The sequence below is a fragment of the Dermacentor andersoni genome, chromosome 4 (assembly GCF_023375885.2).
Source record: "Dermacentor andersoni chromosome 4, qqDerAnde1_hic_scaffold, whole genome shotgun sequence".
Lineage (NCBI taxonomy): Eukaryota > Metazoa > Arthropoda > Arachnida > Ixodida > Ixodidae > Dermacentor > Dermacentor andersoni.
The window spans coordinates 53611382-53631441 of NC_092817.1; the positions used below are offsets into that span (position 1 = coordinate 53611382).

The following is a 20060-nucleotide window of genomic DNA, read 5'->3' on the forward strand; positions in this document are numbered from 1 at the left end:
ACAAATCTTGTACTACAATGCTGGAAAAATGACAGAGCTGACTCGGATGTACAGAAAAAGTTCTGCACTGGCTGAAGGACTGCCCCACACTGGAGTTCGTAATGTTGCGTTTATTGGAGTAGAACAGAAAGTGCACTTCTATTAAAAATGCGACAGTCGGTGCAGAAACATAAGGCAGACGAGCGGATGTGGCACATTTTTTTCAGGGCCCTCCATGCCTACTACTGCATTTCTAGTCTTCCTGTGCTCTGCGTTCCCTGTTCAGCCAAGGTTTTTACTCCATGACAATTGTTCTACTGGGTTCGTAGCAATATTGAAGAAAAAAATTCAATGGTTTTCAAGGACTTTCGAGGCCCCGACACAGTAACTTCAAGGACCTCGTGCAATGTGTGTAGTAGTTTGGACAGGCAATAACTTGTTCAAGAACACCGTTAACTTTAATGCAAACAAAAGAAAACAAAACAAATCGCATTTCAATGATTTCAAACATTTGAAAGACTGCTAATTTGCCTTTCACCGCCCACCACTAAACGCACACAAGGAAGCATTTCAAGAAAGCGCTCAAAGTTTTTCTGCAATAGCACAATTAACTACTTGGACCTGCAACGTTTGCAGTTTTTGAATACTGTTTGGTTTGACAGTGTATGTGATGTCATCTGTTGCCTCAGCTTTTTTCACCATCAAATAAGCAATAGTCATTTCTAATGTCTTTTTATTGTGTCTGTCGCTCTCAATTTTCTCTTCACGGCTTCTCTTCGAATGCCTCAACTGTTGAGCTTCCTGCTTCTGCTCCTCCAAGCACATTTGTCGCCGGTTCCATGTGAATAAAACTGGTATCTGCAGCTCCTTTGTAATTTCAACTTTAAGGATGTCGCTTTCCTTCTATTACCTCCAGAGACAATTTTCTGTGACATGCGAAAGAGTGTCACAGAAGGGAAAAAAAGCGCTTGGCAATGTCTGCTAAGTCTAGCCAAGTGTAAAAGTTTAAGGACTTTCCAGTACTTCTAAAATTTCAAGGGTTTTCAATGCCTTGAAAATGGCATTTTAGAAATAAAGGATTTTCAAGGATCGCTACAAACCCTGGATTCTAGCACCTAAATAATTTTACAAGCTTATTTTGGCATGGAGTTAGGAAATTCATGCTTTGTAGCTAACGCTGCACTATCTCTGTACAGTGAAGCCACGAGAGCGCAACTATTTTGGAGTAAAGAAAAATACTGAAAGCTTTTAATACCACTCTTCTTTTTTTCTATGGAGCTTCGTATTGCCTAGTTAAGTTTGCGAATGTGCCTGGTTTTGGCGGGCGTTTCTTCGACATTTTCTGGAAGAAGCAGATGTCTAGCCCCGTATTCAGAAATGTATCTTAATACAAAGCTCATGCTTGACTTGATATAAACGACGCCTGGTGCGAACGTCCCCCAAGACGCTCACTGCCTTTCTTTTGGTGCGTTCACGACTTGCGTCGTTTAGATCAAGTCAAGCATGGGCTTCAAGTTATGATGCATTTCTGCATATGCGGGTAAGCGTGCACAATTCCGGGCAACGCACTGTGCCATTGACACTGAGAGAAAACGGGGAAAACAGAGTTAACCACTTATGCTCCTAAACTTTCGCGTACCTGTGGTGTGCGTGTATCGTGGAAGAAGAAACAGCGCAAACACAAGGACGAAAAAAAGCATCAACCACACCAGCGCTTCGTGGTGTGGCATGTTTTTGCGTTGTCCTTGTGTTGCGCTGTTTCTTCTAAAATGCTCAACCAACTAGCCGGCAAGTCCATCCTGTGCATATATAAATTGAACACACGCATGAGTGTAGATGGTCTTCGAAGCTTTTAGAACGAGCACTGCCACAGGATACGAGCAGTGCACGCGTAACAAGTGGACACATTAGTCATTTAAACATGCGTGCCAATGCATTTGACGCGGCTATCGGCATAAGCAGTCTCCAAATGCTGGAATGCATGCGTTTCAAAACGCTAACGATCCGCTGCTATTGCAGGACAACAGCTCACAGCGGACTGAACCAAACTCTAAACTAATGCACTTGAAAAGAACGCCTACACGGCAGCGTGAGGCACGTCGAAATGCCTGGTACTGGCGTCGCAGTTGCTCACCAGTATACGCGCGAATTAAATTCACATACGTGGATGGTTGGCGCAATACTTAGTATCCGCGTATTTTGGAGAACATGGACTGGAGAAGCACTCGATCATGAGCTGAACGGCACATTTGTTATTTTCCTGCGGTGACGACAAGCCGTGAATAGTTCTCACGTTGTCGTCTACGTTGTCTTCCTTCGTTAGTCGTAGCAAGGAATGGAAATGATGCAAACGCACACGCATTCCAGTACACAACAGCACAGCACACTACAGAGAAACCCCACCCACCACAGCCGATTCATCAAATACGTTCGGTATATATATAACCCCTAAAAGAACACTACTGGGCGTGGCGGCGCTGTGGTGTAATGGTTATGATGTGTGTTTTCGATTGTACAAATGCGAGTGTACGCGGGTTCGAATTCACATGATGTATAGAGCATTGTGATTCTTGATAAGTTTGTGATTCCCTTGACGATTGTATTCTAATTAGATTGTGTGACTTCTGATTGTGAAATTTGCGAAGATATTTGCAGATTAAATGGTAATTCGCTTTTTTTTCTCCTCAGTGGCGTTCGTGACGCATACACATCGGCCGCTTCAGAGCAGTCACGCCTGACGGTAGGCAGCAAATAGCCAGGAAAAAATGACTTTAAAATCCTGCATAACTTTGCTCACGCCTATTCTGAAGGCCGCTTGGAATCGGGCCAGTGTCTCTGAGGAGCCGCCTAGGGAACAGTATATCAGCGGCCCTAATTTGATCAGATTTCCTGCCTGCATGCGTGACCAGGACTTGGCTAAGAGGGTATTGGGAAGAGTACTAGCACTCTGTTCTGAAGGAGTACAAGCACTCTGTTTGGGGGAGTAGAAGTACTCGGTCTGGCGGTGTACTATTAACCCTGCGGGGAGAGTATTAGCACTCTGCGGAAGAGTACTAGCAATCCCTTGCGGTGGAGTAACAAAACTCTGTCAGGAGGAGTTGACCTACTCTCTCTCAAAGAGGGTCGATCTACTCTCGAAAAGAGAGTGAAATATGGGACAAGCAGCTACTCCCTCAAAGAGAGTGCCCGGCACTCCCTTAGTTTTTAGAGTGTAGTAGCTTTTCAATTGTGTGGCTCAGAGCACCGGACCCGCGTCGTCACTTTTATCTCGACTTAAAGCTCCAAGCAAATTGTTCCTTTTCTCTCTTTTGTTTCGCCTCCTTTTTGGTTTCCTTTCCACGTGATCTGCCAAAAGTATATCTGATAGAATAGAGACAAAAATGAGAGGGCGAAAGAAAGAACATATACAGGTCGAAAGCTAGCGCATTTTGCAGAAACTACAGTGGTCCCTGTAAGTTTCACGTACAAGCAGTTTTCATATGACAACGCGTGTACTGTGCTGCCTCTCTTACACTGAAACACGCGTAACTAGGCCGGTGTAATCTGAAGATTTCGTTTGCTCTATTCCTTTCCTAACACCCGCCGTTCACAGCCGGCTGATCCTGTCGATAACTTGGGTGGAGCGCAGCTCGGACAACTGGCGAAACATGAAAAGAAATAACATTGGAATAGAATATCTTTCGCAGTTTCTCTTTGCACATATGTGAACTGCGAGTGTGATATTTGCAGGCTGTAGATAAACATCCATTGTCCTTTTTACACAAACGGGCATCGTGCAAACAAACAAACAAACAAACAAACAAACAAACAAACAAACAAACAAACAAACAAACAAACAAACAAACAAACAAACAAACAAACAAACAAACAAACAAACAAAAAAGAAACGTAGCAGGTGATGGTATATCAGTTCTTCGGAATCCCGCAAGGCGGAGGAAGTATCATGAAAGGTAAAAATTGTCATCCACCCGAATGTAGCAGGAAGAGAGAGAGATAGAGAGAGAGAAAGAGAGAGAGAGAGAAGATATAAGGGAGGCAAGGATGTTAACCAGTCAAGAGTCCGGTTGGCTACCCTACGCTGGGGGAAAGGAGAAGGGGAAGGAAGAGAAGGGAGAGAGAGAAGTATCGAGACAACTGACAGTATACAGAGTCAAAGGCACGCGTACAAATCAGACGTTTTCAGAAAGCATAGAAGTGCCTTCATTGTCTTCTGAGCCGATGATCGGTGTGGACGAAAATACAAAAAAAAAAAAGAAAGCCATACGGGTTTTTCAGATAGCACGCTTCGCAGTTGAGGAAATTTTTTTCCCTTTCATGATACTTTCTCCACCTTGCGGGATTCCGCAGAACTGATTTGCCATATTCTATGTCCCTGTGCTTCAAGATGTTGATTAATTCGCCCTCGAGCTGCGATCTACTAGCCTCCTGGTTAGCTCAGATGGTAGAGTTACCGCCCCGGAAAGGAGTTGGTCGTGGTTTCAAATCCCGGATCAGGACAAATTTTCGTTACGCTGCGAAGCGTTCTTCTGGGAAAACCGTATGGGTTTCCTTTGTAGCTTCGTGCTACATTCGTGTGAATGACAATTTTTCCCTCTCATGCAGCAAACGACTACGTTGGCACTTCTCAGTCGCTGTTCGGTGCTTGGAACAACAAGCTTGACGAAGTGGCTTTTGCAAGAGAAAGAGATAGGGAGAGAAAGGAAATACGGAAAAGCAGGCATGTCAAACAGCAAAGGTTCGGTTTGCTACCCTGCGCTGGGGAAAGGGCCTTAAGGAACGAAAAGGCAGAGAGAGAGAGAGAGAGAAAACAAGGGTAGGAAAGGCAGGGAGGTCAACCAGACGTTCAGACGTGCATATCGGATATTGGAACTACAGTTGCTCCCTGAGGTTTGTCGACTTCGGGAACAAGCAATAATTAAACGTTTCGCTGCGTCTATTAACACTGTCTGAAAAAAAAATTATACTCAAGTAGAAATGTCCAAATTTACTCCGTTTTCTTTTTCATATCTGTTTCGTCTGTAGGGAATGTGACGGCCGCGACGTCTCGCTTTCGTGACGTCATGCTTTGATGCTTGCCTGTATATACTTCCGGATGAACGCAGAACATTCGGACGGCCGAACGGGCAACTTCATCAGTGTAGATAGTTGGGCTTGTTGGCGTAACATTTTGCAGTTCTTTCCCCGTAGCACAAATAGCACATGGCGTAGAATAAGAAAAACAGAGACACACACATGCACTAACTTTCGAGGAGTAACTTCAGGATAGTTAGGACGGACCTTGATCTCCGCAAGGGGCGCCGATAAAAAAATCCGCCATATGGTCCGGCGTTCTCGGAAACGAGCATGAAATTAGAAGCGTGACTGTTGTTCCCTTACCCGCCTAGGTCCAACGGCTGTTCTGCGGGCCGAAAATTCCCAGCCTAGTGGCGTGTATCGACCTTGGCTGCGTGCCACGAAGTGCAGCTCTCATCATAGGGACTTTGGGGAGCACCTGCGCGGTCGCCTGGGTACGCGGAGCTCGCGCGGTGCGGGCGGTGAGGTGGCGTGCCGCACTTCACGCAGAGATGGGACTTGCGCGCGGGATTCTAAAATCAGCTATTGACTCTGCGCGCGCGCAAACATCGAGAAGCGAGCTTCGCGACGGATCGGGATGAAAGTTACTTTGCTCTGTCTTTTTTGCTTTTTCATCCTGCTTCGCGGTTGGCCGGTCTGCCCTCCTTCGTGTTCACTACTGATGACGATCGAACGCCACGTGGAAGACGAAGTGCGTGAGGTAATCTGTGAGGCCGTATTCTCAACAGTAATGATACGTTCATTTTTTTTTTTGCAATGACTCAGCGGGTCTGTGTTGGGGAAAGAGAGCTTACCGTCTGTATATCCATCTGGAAACTAATATCGCAATAAGTGTCAGCGCCGTGAATCTGAGCTGTTGAGCGAATAAACAGATTTCACCGCGTTCAGAGCGCACGTGCAGCCACCCTCCCGGCGCCATTATGGCAGTACTTGTCGCTGTTTCCCGCTATACTTCAAGTCAACATGAATGGGAATGCCAAGGACAAGTGACATTGGTTAAATCTTTTTCGGTGAATATTAGAGGGAAGTTGGAAGTGAGTCTCCTCAACGCCATTCCTTTGTAGAACCATTTCATCTTCACCTTCCTGCCTTTTGGATCAAGAGCGCTAAGTTGTCGCTGTTAGCTATGTCCCATGGTGCAAACACAACGCGCATCTTGTTGTAGTTCTCCTTCAGCCCACTAAAGACTACTGTTACTCGTATGCTTTGAGGCAGTGGTTACGCAGTGGAACTCGCCTGCTGCACTTTTGCGCAAGGCTGTAGTAGTTTGGGCCAGTTGGTCTTACATGCTGCGCGTGAGTTGCGTGTGGTCACATTCTGTATATCGTCCTTGTCATTGTAAGGCTTATCAATTTACCGATGATTTTGTGGTTTCTCTTATCATTGCTGTTACTTAAACTTCGCGTGATGAATAATTTGATATTCTTCTTCACGTGGTTCCACCATTCAAGCGATATACTGTGGTTTCACAAAAAGAATTTAGTTAGCTGAAGTAATCCCGAACCCTGCATCTTCGAACTACGTCCCGAACAAGTGCATTTGATGAGACTTCGTTTTGTGTCGCTAAAGTTTGTATGTATGTGTGTGTATGTATGTATGTATGTGTGTGTATGTATGTATGTATGTATGTATGTATGTATGTATGTATGTATGTATGTATGTATGTATGTATGTATGTATGTATGTATGTATGTATGTATGTATGTATGTATGTATGTGTGTGTGTGTGTGTGTGTGTGTGTGTGTGTGTGTGTGTGTGTATATATATATATATATATATATATATATATATATATAGGTAATGCAAAATTCAGTTCTTTCGTGGCACGTTTATTCTGACGATTTTCGATTTTCATTATCTCAACATGTCGGGATACTTCAGCAGGAGCACAAAATATTGCACAACGAACTTTCAAAAATACAACGTAGACTGGATTTATGAATATGTAGGAACTCCAACTGCCAACTGAATTTAATGTGTGATTTGCGCAGAATACATAAATGAGAACAAACAAACAATTAAAAACATGTTAAGTAAAAAAATAAGCTTCTAATTACTGTTTAGAAAGATATTTGAGGCTCGTAATTACGGGCTTTTCGTGCGTGTATTAACAAGAATTATCGTCGCGTCTCTGAAGATGGTCACGCCTGTAAAATGTCATGTTATTACTGAAAAGAGATTGCGCGCAGCCGAGCCGTAGGTGGTGCTTACCTGTTGGATTTCGAGAATGTTTCAGTTCAGGTCAGAGTACAAAGTCGTGCCCTTTCTGGACAGAACTTGCATCGTAGTGAGACTGGGAATCTGCGGTAAAGCGACCGAATTGTGAATTCTTGACTTAGAATGATTAGCTCTGGAACGTTTCTGAAAAAAGAAAAAAGCACGTCTATGTCTCTCAAACAGCGATCTCATCGTGTTTACATTTTAACAGGCGTTAACAGTACTGTATGGCCCCGAAGCAAAAACTTTGACAGTCTCGCAAATCACTGTTCTCTGAAGAATCAAAGAAACTAACTAATTCAATTAGTGATCCGTCGGTCTGATTAACGCAGAGGTTAGAGCTTGTGGTAAACTTGGCATTATTATCCAACGTTCCCCCTGTGCTGCTTTCTTTTTTTTCTTTCATATAGAAACGCTGTAAATCATACATAAAGCTGTGCGTAGGCTAGAGATGCCGTGGTGTAGGGCTCCGATTAATTTGGCTGCTCGGAGTTCCTAACGTTCACTGGAATCTAAGCACACGTGCATCTTTTTTTTTTTTTTCGTTCAGTGCCAAGTGCAATGCGTACCGCGGTCGGTAATGAAACCTACGAATTTGGGCCCAGCAAGAGAACGCTGTACGCACTGAAATGCAGCGGCTGGTCTTCACTCGATAGGAATAAAATATGATACACCTGAGAACAACGGGAAAATGCGCATAACTTATCGGTTGCGTCCAAGCAAGCGAGTACTTAAAACATTGTTCCACCGAGCGTGAAATATATAAGCCGGATGGAGCGCCAGAACACAGCTAACGAGCCGAGCGCAGCCGAGCAAGGTCTGCGCGGACGGGAGCGCGTAGCTCGGGACATGCGCTCGCGTGTCTTGGCGGCTTGTCAGAAAGCGAGCCACCGCGTGTTCATTCCAGCGGAACGAGCGCTAAGGCGCTGTAAGCTGCTTCTTAAGCGGCGAGACCAGCGGAGAAACCGAGGCGCGGACTGCGGTGTACCCGTCGCTGAGGGTCAAGCTCGGTGTCGACCGGTCAAGATAAACGACGCTCCGATGACGAGCGCCGCTCCTTCAGGCTCGTCGCGCTAACGAGACCCGTTTATATCCGCCGCCGCCTAAATTCTTGCTGTTCTCCGGGTGCGTGGGCGTGGATGAGTGCCCACCCGCGAGCTTGCTTGCACGTATGTGTTTATGCGCCCGTGTGGGGTGCGCGCTCACGTGAGCACGGTTTCCGTGCGGCGAGTATAGTGTTAACCGTATGTGCGCGCGCGCCCATACGTGTTGAACCTTCCACCTGTACGTGGGCTGTATGCTCGTGCGATCGTTTGTCTCGTTCGTCGTCGTCGCCGTCTTTTCGAGCAGTGCTCGATCTCTCTATCTCTCTCTCTCTTCATCGCCCCTTCACATCGTTCCAGGCCGCGCGAGTAGACACAGACGTGCGTTGTGCTCTCGCTCCTCCGCAAACAGATATTGATTGCGCTTCTCCTTAGGCAAGCGGTGGGTGGTGCTGAAAGGAAGGAGCCCGTTATTCCTTGGCTCCGGCGAGTCTCGCGGGGGGACACGGCTGAACGAAAATCTGACGCGCGCGAGGAAATCGGCGGCGCCGCTCAGACGCGTCGGCGGGCCGTGTATCGAGTGAGCGGGATGTTGTGGAGAGGTGCGGGCAGAAGGAAGGGCCCCGCTTCGAAAAGAGCGGCTGGTCACAGACGGGCTGGCAGCGCGATTTGACGCTACGCGCCGCTGCCGCCACCCAGCGACGACGGCCGACGTCGACGCCGACGTGGCGGTAGCGGCCGGCAACTTTCGAGAGATTGAATAGAACGGAGAGCTCGGGCAGCGCGTAACGTACGGAGTCGGATGAGAAACGAGGAATACCCGACGAGAGGCAGCTGCCTTGCATAAACATCGACGGAAGCCCCGCGCCCGCCGAGCGCGCTGTTTCGAGAGGTCGTGTTTCGTGTAGCACTCTTCAATATGAAGCACAGGCTGCCAGTTCATCTTGTATTTGGTCATGCGTGCAGTTTGGCTCTAGCGGCAAGAAGCATGAGGATATATTAGCGAGCGTTTGTGGTGAGGAAACATAGATGGATGCGGGGGGGATATGTTCTTCAGAGTCAGCTCTGTTTTTTTTTTTTTAGCAATGCTGTATATGTCTATGCGAAACGCTCGTGTTTCGACCACAGAAACCCTCTTGCTGGTGTATGAGCCATTCTTTAGGCGTGTACGAGCTAATGCATTCCTCTTAAGTGACGGAAGGACAAATTTCTCGTTGGGTAGGCATAGAAATGCTTACGCATTTAAAAGAAACGTTTATTTACGTATCATTGCAGGGAAGGGACACAGAGTGGCCCGGTGGGGGGTTAAGACACTGTCATGATGACATAATTAAAGAAATACTTTAACAGAGAAGCTGTATATGCCTAGGCAAAACGCTCGCGGTCCAACCACAGAAACCCTCCGGTGGAAAGTGCGGCGCGCCATTGGCTACGCCGACAGTGGCGTCGTTTCTCTTTCCGACTTGGCAATGGAGCAGCCGCGCGTCTTTCGCTCTCCCGAGGAGCAGCTGGCCTACGAGCGACAGCGCCTCGGCAGAAGATCGGGCCCGCGATTCGGAGCGCAAGCGGCAATGTCGGGCCGAACCGGCGGCTTGTGCGGCCGAGCTCGTTCGCGAGGCGGAGCTAAAGTGGCGACGCTACGCCGCCGACGTCGCGGCCGAGCGAGATCGCCAGCGGCGATGTCGGGCGGAGCATTCACGATTCAAAAAGGTGTCCCCGTCTTTAATTAAACGAAATTTGCCGGCTAGGTGTGTCACTTGGTAACTACAGTGCATAACCGAGTGTATATAAACAGTGTGATTACCGCATTACGAAACACAAATGCGCAACATAATTCAGAAAGACTTTAATGAACCCGCTGGATTAACACAATGAACCGCTCATTGCAGCCCTCCATGATGGTGATTATGCGAAGCCCAATCTGCGACATTTGAAATAAACATTGTGATAAACCCAAGACAAATGCGTGCGTAATCTCGTTAAGAAACACAAAGACGTAAGCAATAATTGAGAAAGAGCTTAATTAACCGTCGGAATTAGCCCAGCGATAAACACCGGGGCCGCACATTTCAGCTTCGCTGGTTTACTATCTGTGCGGGGTGCATTGGTGGCGTTGTTTTATTTTTTATACAAGCCTGCCTGAACTACGCATTGCTTACACTTGGAATACTTGAATATGTCTCGAAATGCTTTCTGTCGAATTCAGGGCACTCTAACAACTATTTTTCAATGCTACCCAAGAGTTAGACGATATACACATGACGTTAGCGCATTAAGTCCTGTCTTGCACCGTCACGCTGGAGTTGCGCATACGTTTTAAGGAGCGTAAGCGCCAGTGGAGGCCATGAACTGTGCGTAGGACATCTCCGCACACAATAGCAAGTGATAATACAGCGTTGCCGCAAACACACTGGATATTCAGGAGGGAGGTATTTCGGCTGCTCCTCAAGTTCCTCCGCGATTCAGATCTGAAGTACGAGGGGTGAGCCACGTAAGTTTGTCAGCAGGATGTGGTGGAACGGATCACCAGCAGCATGTTGAGCCCCGGTTCAACATCGTCCTCGCCGTGAGTCTTGCCTGTATGTGCTATACGACCTGCTGTTTCAGACTCTACCGCACTTGATAATACCTGCACTTTTTGCAAGGCTGGCTGCGCCTGCAGCTAGCAACAGTTTTTCTCCCCAGTCTCCTGAAATGAGTTAAGACGATTTATTGCGGAGTCAATAAATCGCATCGCACCATGAAAATGAGTGAAGGGTTGAGCAATAGAAGAGCATGAGAAGACAGGATTTCCTGGGCATATGTCTGTATAGGGTCATATTTTAAAGCTTGAGGTGTACTTAGATGCCGACTGACGACTGCGTTGCAATAAAGAAATGGGGCCTTGTAAAGTGAAACCATTCCAATATATTTTTTAATCCAATCTCGTGACGTCAAACTTGTGTAACCGCCGACGCAAGCCTCGGGCGGTGACCCGCAGGGTTCTCTGAAGAGACCAATCAAGCGCTCTCCTCACTTATAGGAGGTCGCTTTTGTTGGTTTTAACAACGAATTACATAGTCTAAACTGAGCGGCTTGGGTTATCTAATTGGCTGACAAGAAGCGAGGAGCACGCTCAAGTGGAGAGGGACTCGATAGGGCCGAGCCAGTGCACTGAAAATCCATAACCGGATGAAGAGGGTGGTGCCGGCGTCTGCGATTGGTCCGCTTTCCCTTACTTAGCTTGCGGGGGCTGGTCCAAAATAGCGGCGGCATGCAACGGAAGATTAAGAATGCTACTAAAACGGATCCTCAGCAAAGAAGAGTTGGAAGAGCGAGCTATTAAACGTGCCAAAAGTGCTCGAAAACGTCACACGGACACGCAAAAAGTTTTTATTATACGCGAAAAACCAATGCTCTCCGGCAGGTGCGAGTAGCCAGTGCCTGAGCGATCGGCGGCAGCCATCTTTTATCTCTTTCCGAACGGGGCAGCCTGCGGCTATTCAGAAAAAAAAAATGCAGTTTTGTTTGGCATATTAATGCATCTGTAACGCGTACACGTCACTTTGACGCGGTGAGAATTCGCGGTTTTGTGACGTCACGGGACAGAAAGGGGAAGTGGATGCAGCCCTAAAACCTTTGACCAATAGCCATGGTCTAATGGCGAAAAGACGTCGAATTAGAAATAATTATTTTTCTTTTGTTCAGTCCAATCATGCATATTCAATGAGTACGCGTCATAACAGATGGGGAGCTATCGCGGTTTTCGTGACGTCGCGTGACAGACAGGCGAAGTTGGGGCGGTCCAAAAAATTTGTGACCAATCGCGGAGGGCTGATTGCAGAATTGTAATAGAAAAATTTGGAATAGCCTTACGTCATATTACCCATGGTGTGTGTATGCGAACTTAGAAGTGTCGTCACCATATTTTCTTTCTACATTCCTTCTATAAAAAATTTTTTCGAGCCCATTTATGAATTAGGAGGAGTCGCCGGCACCGTCTAAAAGACACCAACATATCCTTAATTAAATAAAGTTAATACTAAAGGAAAGCCGGACATGTTAATGGTTTTCTTAGTCACTACTTATTTCGGTTACTTATGCTCTGTGCTAAACTTTGTCGACAACTTCATCATTATTTTGAGGCTCTTGTCAGAACTTGTTTCATCTGATGAATAACTCTCACCAAGCACAAGCTGTTTGGTTCGCTTGGAAGCATAGAAACGCCCTTTCCTACATCGTTACCTTCGCCCAAGTTAACCCGTTTTTTTCACTTAGAACGACCGCCATTCTGGACGCCAAAGTTGCACTTAAAACTGCGTCCCATTCTGGAAAATGCGCGCGAATATGGCGGAAGCCTGAACGACTTGAGCATCTGTGCAAGAAGTTTCCAGTCAAGCGCTTCTCGTTGCGTGATTTCTAACTGAAGTACCACCATTACCGAGCGTTGTGAAGAATCTAGAGTCTTTTCTGAGAGGAACAGTCCTTACGGGCACTCGTGGTACGTGCCAACCGTTGTGTCGTTACGTGCAAAGGAGTGGTGAACGTTTCGCAGTAGTGACGTTGTCTGCAAGGCATGGGCAGAGGGAAGGCGCGGTCGCAGTTTCGAAAGAACCACCCGCGGGCAAGAAGTTATGCGATCTCGCGAGCAACACCGAAGAACGAGGACAGCCCGCAAAGCGGTTGGTGCGCTGATATAGGGGTTTCAGAGGGCGTACGCTACGGAGCGAAGGTTTTCCCCATTACGTTGTCTCGGTGGGAACGGACGCGCTCGCGTAACCGCGCTGCGGAAAGCAGGCAAGCCGCCGTAACGATGCTCGCGATGCTGCGGCGATCTTCGGGCTCCGGACGTGTCTGCGGTGGTCGTAAACGAGGGACAAAGCTGCGCGGCGCTGACCTGGCCGATCGTAAAAGATGGCCGCCGTTTGCAGCCGTTCCGATAGCGAGGGAGCTTCCCGCAACAACCCCCCCCCACCCCCCCTTCCACACACACGTGCCTCGGTGCAGTTGTCGAATTCGGGGAAGGGCAGCTTGCTTTGAACAAAGTTCCCACGCTGGGCATTTATCGGCGTTTTCTTCTTCCGCGGTGGTATACTTACGCAGCTCGCTAAAAGACCTCTGCGAGACATCTTAACCAAGCTTCCTTCAGGAAGCGCCATGGAAAAAAAAAAAAAAAACGAGCAAGATCACGCGCACGAGGCGCTCAGGGCTAACCACGCACTGATCTATCTTTACGGCACCCGCATGGAGTGTCGGTAACCGGCGGGAAAGTGGTTCACGTTGAACAAATCGCAAGAGCGCATAGTGGGCACGTATAGAGGAAGCGCATTTGACTGGACCATACTGTGAGCTTGCTACAAAAATTGCTATAGAGGGAACTCTGATGGTGTCTACTGGAGCTACAAGTATGGCGGTTCGAGCAGCATTCGAAGGCTGAGCAGTGCGTGAATTTGCCTAAACCGTCGTCCTTCTGGCTTCAAGTGGCTCTTGTGGCTTTGCGAATTTTCTACAGAATGTTCCGTTATAAACGCAACAATTCCCAATGATTACGCATGTTCGCAAGGACTGATTCTTTTGCAGCACTGAGAAAACTAAGGTTATTTGGAAATTAAGCAATTTAAGTCGTAATAAATAACATCACGAGAACGTTAGAATTCACAAGCACGAAGATTAGACAAATATATGGACTAACCACCATTTTCACCGTAGCTGAACGATAGCAGTGCCACAGTTCCTTTAAGCAACGTGGGGAAATCTGTAGGCTGGGCACGTTAGTCAAACCATTGGTAAAAGGTTTGCGCACTCCGTGTTTGCGATGCCGGCCGCCATCGCTCGTCTCGAGGCAAGAGTGCCCGTGTCGAGCGTGAAGAGGAGTGCCCCTGGCCCCTGCCGGTCTGGAGCGCGCGCCGCGCGTTTAGACGCGCGCTATGGCGCGCTCGAGACCGGCCGTGACTTGGCATATACCCGAACGCGGGCTCGCGAACGCCGCAATTAGCTGGGCTACAGCTACAGCCGGTGTGAAATGTACGCCTCGTGAGACGCGCTCTGCACAGACCGGCCATGGCTGAGCGCGGCGTGGCGGAGCCCGCTGCGATGAATGACGCAACCGACGTACGTCTCTTGTTGGTTGCGAGCGCTCCTTGACTGCCCCAAACACCTTGCATGTCTAGTAAGTTGGTGCTGTTAACTTCTTCTGCGACACAACTTATAGCAAAAAAAAAAAATAATTTTTTTTTCACAGGTATGGAATTGGATTAAATTCCGAGGTTTTACATTGCAGAACCACGATTTGATTATGAGACACGCCGTAATGTGAGACTCCAGATTAATTTTGACCGCCAGGGGATGTTTAACGTGTCTCCCCCCCCCCCAAAAAAAAAAAAAGAAATGCCGCCGCCGTGGCCGGGATTTAATCCCGCGACCTCGTGCTTAGAAGCGCAACACCATAGCCGCTTAGCCACTGCGGCGGGCACAGATAAACGGATGAGAATAGCGATCTACGCTCTCCCACCTTTGTTTCCGTTAACATGCTTATTTGCACTAGAAACTATGTCACAGATTTATGAGTCGGCGACATTGTCACTAAAAAAAAGAGAAAAAAGCTGTTGCAGTGCCATAGTGTTGGCCAGAAAGAAAGAAAGAAAGGAAGAGAGAGAGAGAGAGAGAAGGAAAGTTAGGAAGGTTGAGCAAATCTGCAAGGAGGAGGAAGTCTTATGAAAGGAAAAACATTCATGCACCCGAATCGTCAAATAATTCTATCTTCTTTTGGTAGTATTCTATATTTAACTCCGTTAGCTCATCCGACAGCCTCCTGATGTAGGTCATGGCGATAGAGTGGATGCCTCGAAAAGGCAGTGGCGGCGGGTTCAATACCCAAATCTGGTTAAATTTTTCTTCTTTGAAAGGCTTCCTGGACGAAAGGAGCCGCCCACACTGGGCGAAGAAAGGAGAACTCTCTCACGCTGATTCTCCATATAAATGTTCATTCTCTGTCTTGGAAAAGCGGGTTGGCGGGTTCCCTACCCGAACATACACATACTTTCGTAACTGCGGAGCTTTATTTCTGTGCAACCCGTATGGGGGTTGCCTTATGTAGCTGTTTGATCTACAGTCAGGTAAAGGACAATTTTCGCTTGGACAAGGGGAGGTTAACAGGAGTAAATCTTCGGTTGGAAAAAATGAAGAAGAAGCATAGAGTAGAAAAGACGAGAAAGAATAAAATAAGTGGAGGGGTATGCATCAGTGTTTGAGAGACAAGACGAGACAAATGGAGGACGGATGGAATTACCTGGGCATTAAACCACGCTTAATGAAGGTCAGTCCGTTGCGCAGTTTGCATGGTCGACACTTGTCTCGCAAAATGAGCTGCTCAATTTCCTAAACGTGCCCGTATGCGGGCACGTTTACTTTGTAGGCGTTTGCGTGAGTGATATGTCTGCTTGGGTGTCATTTTACTTCTGGTTATGTCGCTAAAGCAAAAACAAAATTTGAGCATCCGAATGTGACCTGTCCTATCAATTTCGTTATCCTACCTATCACTATAACCTACAGTTTTAATTAGCTTGTTAAATAGTAGCGTTACGGCTTCCATTTGTGTCGCAGGGCTTAGAGAAGCATAGGTAAAGCCACTCATTTTTTTAGCACACTCCTGTGTGGTATGGATCGGGGTTCTACTCACAAAACCATACTCGTTGCTCGTGACGCATTGAAACGGCTAACACTCCCACCTGCTTGACTCCTGCGAGGCTGAAGAAGCTACAAAACACGTCCCATGTTTTGTTCTCGTTATGACGTCCAGCGTCGCCCTCTCTATACAGCATCGAACAGGCGTGACTCAAGACTATTTTCTGAAGCCAAGATTCGTGAACCGTGGCCATGTACATCGCAACAAAGCAACGAAGACGTTGTTACACTACTTGAAGTCGGCAGACCTCTTTTACCGTTTGTATACACTTGGCGTGCGCCTACCAGTGTGCGCCCCAGGTGGCCTTCTCTCTCTCTTTACTTCAATCTCTCTTTTTACCTTTTACCCGTTTCTCCCAGTGCAGGATAACAAACCGGATGTTCTTCTGGTTAACCTCCTCGCTTTTCAGTGCCTTCTATTCATTTATTTCTCTCTCTCACGGAAGAACAAAGACAAAAGAAACATGCCGCAAGATTATATTGTATCCATAATATTGGCGTTCCCCGTTCCACTACGCATAAGGATGACCTTAGAGGCAATGTGGCTCGCCAATGTTATTTCAACCCGCATATTTTGTAAAGAAACGTGGAGCCTGTGGTTGGAAGGCTGCAAGGATTCCAAAGTGACAAAAATAGCGCGAAAAAGCAAGGGACGAGAAAGAAGCTCGATACGAGCGCAGACTAGTAACTGTAGTTTATTGTCAGAAACACAAATACATGCCATTGCGCAAACACATGTGAAAGCTTAAATATTAGAGGCTAAATGATCAATTTCTAGCTTATACAGCACCACAAACGGCCTCGCGACGGACATCTCACCGGACTTGTGAATAAAGAATGCTTCAGCAATCTCCCGCGCAGTTCTATATTTGTGCCTAGACGACACCTTAGTTTCATCCAGCAATGGTTTACAATTGAACTCTTTTCAATGTATGCACAAATTAGACGACGGCTGCCCTTTCAACGAAGCTCTGTGGTCCATTAATCGGTTGTTCAAACATAATCCGGCTTGGCCGATGGACCACTACCCGCAGGACCGGGGAATGCGATGCACTACACCCTTTCCACACTCAACCAACCTGTCACATTGGAAAGAATGCAAGTGTAAACCGTAGCAGAATGAAATTAATGTGCCCTTTAGGCACGAAGATAGGACTGCCCGGGAGATTGTTGAATCAATCTTTATTCACAAGACAGGTGACATACGCATTGCGAGGCCGTATGCGATGCTGCATAAGCTAGAATTTTATTATTTAGCCGCTAATCGTTAAGCTCTTATTCGTGTTTCTGACTACAAACTACAGTTACCAATCTGTGCTCGTATCGAGCTTCTTTCTCGTCCCTTGTTCTTTTGTGCTATTTTTCGTCGACATAGAAGAGCAACTCGCTTTGCATTCGGTATTTCTAAGGATTCTAACTAGAGACACGCCTAGTTCGATTCAGTTTCAGTGTGTCAGACTATACAAAGCGAGAGTTCGTGAACTTCGTAAATAGATCGAGGATAGTCTTATGCCGTGCCCCATACCCCAGCATAAGGCCTCGAAATTTGGTTCTGAATACGCTTACGATTCTATAAGAGCAAAAAATCCACACATATTTACACCTCTTCTGCGCATCATTAAATGCTGCTTTCCTTCTCTCATGTTCGATTTACTGCAATGCGCGCTGCTTTACACACGCAGAGGACGCTTATGTGCTCAGAACTTCTTATCCACAAAGGTGGTGCCGATGTGGAATTTGCCAAATTACGGCGATTAAGGTCCGTGCTCGGGCCGAAAGACGAGCCTTATGCAGCGAAGCTCACTGCCGTTAAGCCAAGCTCATTGTGCCTTCTCGTACCTTTAAATTGCATTCTTCTGATTGACGATTTCGAAATATATCTTTAGAAAGGCGCAACTGTCCAAACTATAGCGGCTGACACATTGCCAAAGCGATGATTACTGCGCGTTGTTTCTTTTGAGCGTTCCTTTCCGTCCCATTGAATGAAATTAACCGAGAGACACGCTGGAACTGCGCAGCAATTGCCGTTTTAACGACATATTGCACGGCCGATGTACAGTTTGCGTGCAACGCGAGAGAGCCAGTGTGCCACTGTTCAAGAAGGCCCATCGTAAACAGCAACTAACTCACATGCTTCCTTTTAAGTTCCCCTGACCGTTTCTAAACGATCATCCTCTCCAGGCCCTGACGGCGTCACCTATGCTGCCGTGGGACACCTTGGACAAGAGGCAAGAAGAGCGCTTCTGAACAGTTTCTACAACTCATGGCATATAGGTACAGTTCCCCGGCAATGGAAGTTACCTCGTCTTGTTCCTTTTCTAAAGCCGGGAAAATCTGCGTTGGACTTGGCGGGAGGTCACCCTATCGCTCTGGCCAGCTGCATCGGAAAGGCGATGGAAAGGATGGTCCTCGCACGTCTACAACGGTATCTCGAGCGTTACAATATCTACCCGCTTCCATGGCAGGATTTCGTCTGGGTCGTTCCCCATTTGATAGCGTCATTGACCTGACAACGTTTGTGCAACAGGAGAAAAGCCGTGAGCGCATATCAGTTGCGCTATTTCTCGACGTGACAGGCGCATATGACAACGTTGCGCATGACGCCGCTATCAACTCCGTGGAGACTATTGGAATAGGCGGCCGCATGCTTCGCTGGTTATCCTACTACATAACTCGCCGGTCGTTTTTTGTACAAACAGAAGATGGCCCCACAGCTGAATATTACACCTACTGCGGCGTGCCTCAAGGAGGAGTAAAAAAAATATGGGGTTTTACGTACCAAAACCACTTTCTGATTGTGAGGCACGCCGCAGTGGGGGACTCCAGAAATTTGTACCACCTGGGGTTCTCTAGCGTGCACCTAAATCTAAGTACACGGGTGTTTTCGCATTTCAAGGAGGAGTATTGAGTCCCACAATGTTTAATGCGACACTCACTGGACTAGCTGAATTAAGTTTTACTCAAAACAATCTACCCCTCGATATACGCAGATGACATCTGCTTTTGGACTTCTGCGGCCACTCGCCTTCAGGTTCCCGCGCGAGTGCAGCGGGCAGCACCTTTGACATCAGGATACCTCCAAACACAAGGCTTGACTTATCGACCGAGAAATGTGCATTGCTTGCATTCACACGTAAACCTATGACACCATACCCAGTCTCCATTAATCGTCGCATTATCACCTATGGAAAGAGCCCTCGATTCTTGGGTGTAATAATCGACCGCAATCTTTCCCGGAGCCGTCATGGCACGTACGGGAAGAAAACTGTTGTCGATTGTTCAGGTACTGAGATTCATGTGCGGGAAAACATAGGGCACATCTGCACGCTCCATGCTTCAGTTGTACAGAGATCTATTCCTAAACTATTTACACTACAGCCTTCCAGTGTTGCCCAGTACGTGCAAGTCAAATATTCGCTCATTAGACAGCTTACAGGTCAAAGCATTGCGCACGTGTTTAGGACTTCCTCGCTGTACACCAACCTTCCTTCCATCCGAGCATACGTTGCTGTCGATTGTCTCAGGATGTATATCCGTCATATTCCCGTGTCCCCGGTCGTCACTTGGCATTCTTGCCATGGCAGAGACCGCGTGCAACGTTTTCAAGAAGTTATTATTACTCATACAGATTGTCTTCCATTACTATACATACCAGCGGCAAGGCCTTCATTGCCCTTGTGGTGTCTCCAACAGCCTCAGGTGCGCATAAGTATTCCGGGTGTAAAGAAGAAGGCCAATCACCCAAATCTAGCTCTGAAACAGATGACGCTGCTATTAATCGATGTGACATATGGGGACCGAATACACATCTATACCGATGGTTCGGTCTCACCTACCAGCTCTTCAGCTGCCGTTGTCATCCCGTCTACGAAAACCACAGTGTTATGCAAACCGTCACACATGACAACATCAACAGCGGCGGAGCTTGCTGCTTTGCGCGCTGCTGTCAAATACCTCCTGCAACAGACACCTCAGAAATGGGTCATCTTTTGCGACTCTAAGGCAGCATTTCAGAGTCTGCATTTTTCCCTGTATCATAGGACTCATGAGCAGCTGACATATGAAATAAGAGAAGACCACCACCA

The 20060-nt window shown here is 47.3% G+C and overlaps 1 protein-coding gene across 2 annotated transcripts in view; it reads left to right on the plus strand.

Moving 5' to 3' along the window:
* Positions 1 to 20060, plus strand: part of Gycalpha99B (guanylate cyclase 1 soluble subunit alpha 2) — a 165126-nt gene that overhangs the window by 86463 nt on the left and 58603 nt on the right. The window lies entirely within an intron of this gene.